Source organism: Halichoerus grypus, chromosome 5, assembly GCF_964656455.1.
Source record: "Halichoerus grypus chromosome 5, mHalGry1.hap1.1, whole genome shotgun sequence".
NCBI lineage: Eukaryota > Metazoa > Chordata > Mammalia > Carnivora > Phocidae > Halichoerus > Halichoerus grypus.
Window position 1 is genome coordinate 27746773 of NC_135716.1, and position 7746 is coordinate 27754518.

The window sequence follows — 7746 nt, forward strand, 5'->3', positions numbered from 1 at the left end:
CCAAGGCAGACATTTAACCGACTGAGCCACCCAGATGCCCCTCTTTTTCATATTTTACTAAAGGAAAAACAAACAAACAAATACACAACTACTACTCTCTAGAGCTGAGGACCAAGAAGAAGGGAGGTTTGGAAAAGAAAGTATCGTGTACCCAGAAAACCTATCTTCTTCATAACTTTCCATTTCACTGGCTCTGGGAGGGTCCTGGAAACATGAGAGAGGAAGAAATTACTGTAGCTAAAATAGATGTTGTTAAAGAAAAATCTGTGTCCATGTGTCAGATTGTCCAATTTTTGCCACATCAAATTTTTTAGATTTCTTACAACTGATAATAGTGCTGTTTGCCCCAAACTTACATTTTCCTGAAACATAAGATTAGTGGGTTTAAAAGTAAACATTTTGTAGTGCTAGCTTTGAAAGCACACGTACTAAAATTGGAGTGATGCAGAGAAGATTAGCATGCCTCTGTGCAAGGATGATATACAAATTTGTAAAAGCATAACTTTATATTGTTTTTTCCTACAGTTTTCATTTGAAGTATCAATTCTGATATTAACTAACAAATTTTGACTCTCAGATGACTATCATAGATGGACATATGGATGAGGTGACTCAGGTTTAAAAATACAAAGGACATGCAGAAAATGGCAAAGCATTCTCCGTGAAATCAACGTTTAGACATTCTCTAAATGGTTTCTTGTATCTGCGGCTGTAACAGCTTCTGGTCAGTGAAAAGTAAACCATAAGAGAGAGAAAGATAAAACAAGGCAGTTTCCATTGGTGGCAGTATGCTATGCCCGGGATGTGTCATCTTACTGACACTTAAAAGGCATATATAAAAACACTTAATGTGTTTGGGTTACTGTTGATGACGGATTGTCACCAAGTCTATCTTCTGTGTAATTTCTTCTCCAAGTTCATCTTAAAAGACAGATGCTTCAGGTATTTTGGGACTTACAAATTTGATGGGTTACTATTTTTCTGTTGCAACTGGTGTTTCCAGAATGATAGTGTAAGTGTTCAGAATAGCTAATGTGATGGAAATCTCTGGAACTGTAATTATGTGCTTTGATTCTGTTTATAAAGAAATGAATTTGGTGGCATCAGTTTCTTAAAATAGACAAAATGTCACAGGACCGTAGTGCATACTTGTTTGGAAATACAGATAGTAGGAGTTAGAGTTGCTCATAACCGGATAGCTTCATGAGTAGGCACTGATGGGAAATAGGCAATTTTTTCCTCACATTTACCTTACCCATATGTGATTAATCTTGAAGCCACTGGGACTAGTGATATGGAAGATTTAGGGACATAGGTATTTATTAAAATGAGCCCCTGCATTGACATCCTATTTTGCCACTTTGGATCCTCTTAGTTTAAACTTATCTTATTTCTTGACTATCATGCTTTATTTAAATTTCCAGTCTTTTCAAATGTAGTTTGTCCTTTCAACACTCTATCTCTACCCATGTGACAAAGATTTAATCATCTTTTGAGTCACTGCTTTGATATCACTACCACTTAGCCCAGAAATGTTTTCTTTCCACCAGATCTGGGTTAGGTACCCTTCCTTTGGTGCCTTTCCTTGTCTATCTCTGTGAGGTGTGTTCAAAACTATCTCTATTACCATTTTATTATTACTATACTGTATAAATTATTTATTAGTTTTACTATTTGAAAGGTATGAGAAAGTGATTTTTTATCATTGAGTATTAGAGAAAAGATTTACTTCCTGTGAGGGTTATTACTTATTTTTTTTTTTCTCTATGAGTTTCGAACTACTTGGTGGTATCCGTTTTCTATAGCTGCCATAATAAATTACCACAAAGTTAAAACAACACAAATTTGTTATTTTACAGTTCTGTAGGTCAGAAGTTGGAAACAGGTCTCATTGGGCTACAGTCAGTATGTTGGTAGGCTGTGCCCTTTCTGGAGAGTCTGGGAGAAAATCTGTTTCCTTGTCTGTTTCCTTATTCTGTTCCTGTGCTCTTGGTGTCAGATTCAGAAAAACCATTGCCAAGTCCAATGTCAAGATTTTCTTCTAAGTTTCTTTCTAGGAATTTTGTAGCTCCAAGTCTTATATTAAATCTTTAATCCATTTTGAGTCTATTTTGGGATATAGTGTTAGATGGGGGTCCAATCTCTTTTTCTTAAATATAGATATCCAGTTTTCCAACTCTATTTGTTGAGGACACTGTCTTTTCCTCATGGGGTATTCCTAACACCCTTGCCAAAGATCAGTTGACTGTTTTTGTATGGATTTGTTTCTGGGCTCTCTGGAAAGTAGCTGGGCTGTTTATGTTTAGGTGATAAAACATAAATGGGGAGTAACTGCATAATTTGTGGCTAGTTACTGTCTTTCAAAAAAGAGATTTGTTGATAAAGACATGTAATGTAAATGTAAAATAAAGATTTCCCTTTTATATAGTAATTTTACCTTATAAAGCACTTTCAGGGTATCTTAATCTTCACAACTACTGACACTACAATCCCCACTTAAAAATGAGAAAACTGTGACTCTGAGACTAGCTAATATGCCAGAATTTTGGCTTCCTTAAAGATCATTCTAGGTCTCATTTTTAATACTACTGACTCTTTAAGAAGATTTTTTTTCCTTCTTTTTATATTACTTGGTTGTAAATGTCATGTAAAAGTGACATCTGGGGGCTTAGTCTTAACTGCCCCTTGCCCCTGATAGTGACAAATGCTCTGAGGTTGTCTTATTTTAGGATGTTTTGCAGAAGTCACTTCTGCAAAGGCTGCAAAACAGAATGCTAGTGTGGTTCCATCTAAGCTGAAAAGTAGGATGTTAGTACTGTTTTATCTTAGCTGTCCTGACTCCATATCTTCTTGTTGGGGACCCTGGCCCTGACTAACTGTCCAACTAACTCTTAACAAATCAACTGATACAGGGATTTAAGGAGAAATTATTTTTATTGTCCATAAAAGTAGGATAGGAGGAAAGAACAGATGAATAGGAATTGACAAAGAGAAATGACCTTGACTACAACCTCAACTTGCTTCTTAATATTATTCAACTATTTATAACTAGTTACTCCTAAAATTAATATTGATAAATGTAATAATGTTTTAATTGCATTTTCATTGCTGGATTTTATGAAAGATGAAACATGAGAGTACTTACTGATTATTAAATTAACTTAGCAGTTACCCTTGGCTTCCATGTATAAGAAAAATACCTCTATCAATAGTAATAAAGAATCACTTAATATTGTTACCACATCCAGGGTCCAAAAACAAATATGTAGGGTTCTTTTGGGGTGATATTCAGACTATGAAAGACAGTACCATTCGATACTGGTTGAATGGAACCCTGAGTTAGATCACTTACAGATGTGCCCTTAATTGTGGGAAATAACAGTTATAGTTGTGGAAATGATAACTCAATTTTAAAAAATAACTTTCAATGACTGAAAATGACATAATTCTCCAGAGAACACCGAAGAAAGTCATTCAACAAGACCACCTGTGGAGTTAATGCTCAAGATGTATTTGTCATCCCCCATTTAGCTCCCTTCATGTAAATGCTACAGAGAATTTTTAAAAGGATGGCATAAAGGCATATCAAAATCAAGTTACCAACAAAATTAATAATACATTGACTTAAATTGTGATCAACAATAAAATGTCTTCAAGGAGGCAATCAGACAGCTCACTCAGCAGGAGTGTATCATGGGCTGCAAGCAGATTTGGGACTCAAGCTGCACTGTAATCACACATCTGAACATCAGAGGAGCTGTTTTCTGTTTCATCAAATAGGCTAGATTATTCAAGGAATGGGTTGTTTACTAATGATTTGCATTGTCCCTAAGTTACCAAAATCATTCATTTTACACTCAGGCCTTAAAAGTAAAATGCTACTATGCTATTTCATTATACTTTATAAAGGAAGTCAAAAAGGTGTCTGCATTTGCACATTTTTTTTATTATGTTATGTTAATCACCATACATTGCATCATTAGTTTTTGATGTAGTGTTCCATGATTCATTGTTTGCTTATAACAGGCAATGCACATTATTTTTGATATAATAAAGTGAACACCTGACATTAAAAATTCTGCATTTTTTTTCAACCAAAAATAAATTGACATTTAAAAATCTCTTCAAACCCTTGAGACCTAAGAGTGCTTAGATAACAAGACACACCTGATTCTAATGTTTCCATTGGGAGACCAGAAGTGTACTGTGTCTAAAGTGAATTTTTATAACCTAGCTATGATGGTTAATTTTATATGCTAACTTAACTGGGCTAGGAGACACCTAGATATCTGCTAAAACATTATTTCTAGATGTGTTCTTAAAGAGTGTCTGAAAGAGATTAGCATCTGATTCAGTAGACTGAGTGAAGAGATTTGTCCTCACCAATGTGAGCCAGCATTATCTAATCCAATGAGGACCTGAAAAGAACAAAAAGGCTAAGGAAGGGTAAATTCTCTCTCTCTCTTCTTGAGTTGGATGTCCACCTTTTTCTGCCCTGATATTGGAGCTCCTGGTTCTCAGGCCACAGACTCAGAGTGAATTATACCACCAGCTTTCCTGGTTCTCTAGCTTACAGATCATAGACTGTGGGATTTCTCAGCCTCCACAACCATGTCAGCCAATTCCTATAATAAATCTCCTCATATATCCTTCTGGTTCTATTTCTCTGGAGAACCCTAATACAGATTTTGGTACTGAGCGTGGGGTTTCTGTCTTAGTAAATTTGAGCTGCTATAACAAATAACACAAGTTGGGAAACTTATAAACAATAGAAAACAATAGAAATTTATTTTCTCATAGTCTGGACACTGGGAAGTCCAAAGTTGGGGTGCCAGCATAGCTGGGTGAGAGCCCTTTTCCTAGTTGATAGTTGGCATATTTTTGCTGTGTCCTCACATTGTGGAATAGGCAAGGGATCTCTATGAGGTCCTTTTACAAGAACACCAACTTCACTCATGAGGACTCTACCCTCATGCGCTAAGTACCTACCTCTCAAAAGCTCTACCTTCTAATACTATCTATTCAGGCATTAAGATTTTAACATATGAATTTTGGGGAGACAAACATTCAAATCTGCACTAGCCCTTACCTAAGCAAAAAAAAGGTAAGGCTAAGTCTCATTTCTGAAGTAGGCAATGTTTATGTAGAACCTGAAATTCCTTTTTATAATATTTCCTGCACCAAGCTTCTTATTCCTTACCCATAATTACTGTATCCTAAGGACTCTTCTTCATTATAACACATTTTTTTGACCGATCATCTATATGCATGATATAATATTTTGAAGCTCTTATAAATACTTCATCAAACATTCTTTGAATACCAGCTATCTACCAGTCACTATCCTGTGCAGAGTGCCATAGATACGTTTCTGCTCTCTCAAGGAGCTAACTCTTGAGAGTGGGAATCAGACTCACAAAAGTACTTTCCATACACAGTGACTTAGGTGCTGTAATAAGGATATATAGTGAATTTTGGAGACACACAGGTGATAACAGCCAGCTCTACCTAGAAGCAATCTAGGAATGTTTCCCAAGGGAATGATGTTAGATTTAAACCTTGAAGGAAGAACAGGGATTTTGCACATGCTCATCTTTTAAACTGGTAAGCATATTTATCTGCAAGAATTTCATTATGATTGGAGCTCTAAGTATTGAGAGGAAGGGTAGGAAACAATGAGAAGGTTGGAGGACCAGGCAGAGTCCAGTTATTAGAAGTTAGAATATTTTGATAAAACTTTGGATTTTATAAAAATTACTAGAATTGGTTGATCACCTTATATATGCTAAGTATTTCGGTAAACACTGGACATGCATTACCTCATCTAATTGTCATCACAAACTGCCAGGCAGTATTATTGTTTCCCAGAAGCCAAAAGAAGCTGCAGCTTCTGTGAACAAGGACACCAACTCCCTCCTCACCAAAAATGAAAGCCTTCAGAGTAGTTGGCCAAAGAACAGACTAAAAATTGAGAGTCCTGGGTGGTAAATAAATATGTGAAAGTAGAGGGAAATGCTTAGAGTTAAAAATCACAATTATTATACTTTGAGGAGGACAAAGTCTTTGAGTAGTAGTTTTAGTTTAGATTACTAGTTTTGAACACAGTAGTATCCCTTTAAAATAGTGAGAAAAACAATTTTACTTTTAAAATTTTTAAAAGTTAAAAGAATGTTTATATAATTATAAAAGAGGAAAACTAATAACTCTAGGTAGGGAACTAAGACCTCTGGGTTTCTACCTATGCTCTTAGAGAATTTTCACACTTTTAAATAACGAAATTGTATTTAGAAGAACAGTTTGGTCATGTTTTCCAAGAAGTTTATTAAATTATTTGTGTGTTACCTGAGGTTGATTACATTAGAAAAAAATAATTCAAAATCCGTGCTCAGTGAATAACTTCTTATAGCACTTGTTGATTACTGGGTAACACCCTTCATGCTATATTAAAATCATCTGTTTCAGACCAAATTTTAATTTTCCTGAGAGCATGTGCAATGTCTTTTATCTCTCTACCAGACATTTTATATCATGGTAAGACATTAAAAGAAAAATATTTGTAAGACCCTTTATACCAAATATGAGAAGTAGTTAAATGCTTCTTTAAAATGAAAAACAAATGCATTTATGGTGGATCTTTATATGTTGACTAAAGTTATTCCTTGGCTTAAGAATTTCTTTGCATATTCTTGTAATATCCCAACTTTGAATATGCTGATCTTAAAAATAAAAGTCAGTTATATTACCAATAAAACAGTTCCTTCGGGAATATCAGGGAATTGCAATTCAGGACAAGAAAGTTACAGCAAAAACCATAGGCTAGTGCAACAAATAAAGCAAAAGAATGTTATTTTATGGAGAAGAAACAGAAAGTTGGGAGGGGTTGTTTGGAAGGAAATTTCACTGGAGAACAGGAAGAGCTCAAGCTGATGACGGTCTCTCTCCTGAATTGCTAGGGTAGTCAATTTCTTGTAGAAGATGCAATGTACATCTTTTCCTGTTGGGGTCTGAAATTGATTCTTTCCTATTGAGGATTATTCTGTTGAGGCATATAATGACAATCCTTCCTGTAATTGATGGTATGGCATGAAAGCTCCCCCTTCTGGCCTCCTGACTTCTTTTAGTGAGGTTTCCTTTTATTAATTTTCACAGATACATCATTTATTTTTAACATAATGAGCCTAAAAAATATTATAGAGTTAACTTACTCCATTAAGTTTTGATTTATGAAAATCGGGTTAATTTTGTAGTCATCAATATAACAAATTAATGGAGGTGACAATCAACAAAGTATATTAAAACCACTGGGTAAAAGTTTGTTGGGGCAAGGATTATGGTCTAAAAATACCCCCTTAAAATTACTTATGAATTGACAAAGGAACAATTCATTACAATAAAGAAAAGATAGACTGGGTGTTATATGCAAACAATGAATCATGGAATACTACATCAAAAACTAATGATGTAATGTATGGTGATTAACATAACATAATAAAATTTAAAAAAAAAGAAAAGATAGTCTTTCTACACATGATGCTGAAACAACTGGACAGCAACATATAAAAAAAATGAATCTAGATGCAAACCTTATATTCTTCACAAAAATTACCTCAAAAGGATTACAGACCCAAATGTAAAAATAAAAACTATAAAATTCTGGCAGACAGTCTCTTTGCTATCCTGCCCGATGCTCCCTTATGGTGTATTTAATAAACTATACACTTCTATTTCCTAAAACAAACAAACAAA

General features: G+C 34.7%; 1 non-coding gene across 1 annotated transcript; it reads left to right on the top strand.

Moving 5' to 3' along the window:
- The first annotated feature begins 404 nt into the window (after positions 1–404).
- Positions 405–510, top strand: LOC118528973 (U6 spliceosomal RNA). The gene has a single exon (XR_004913891.1). It is a non-coding gene; the product is annotated as a U6 spliceosomal RNA (small nuclear RNA).
- The last annotated feature ends 7236 nt before the right edge of the window (positions 511–7746 follow it).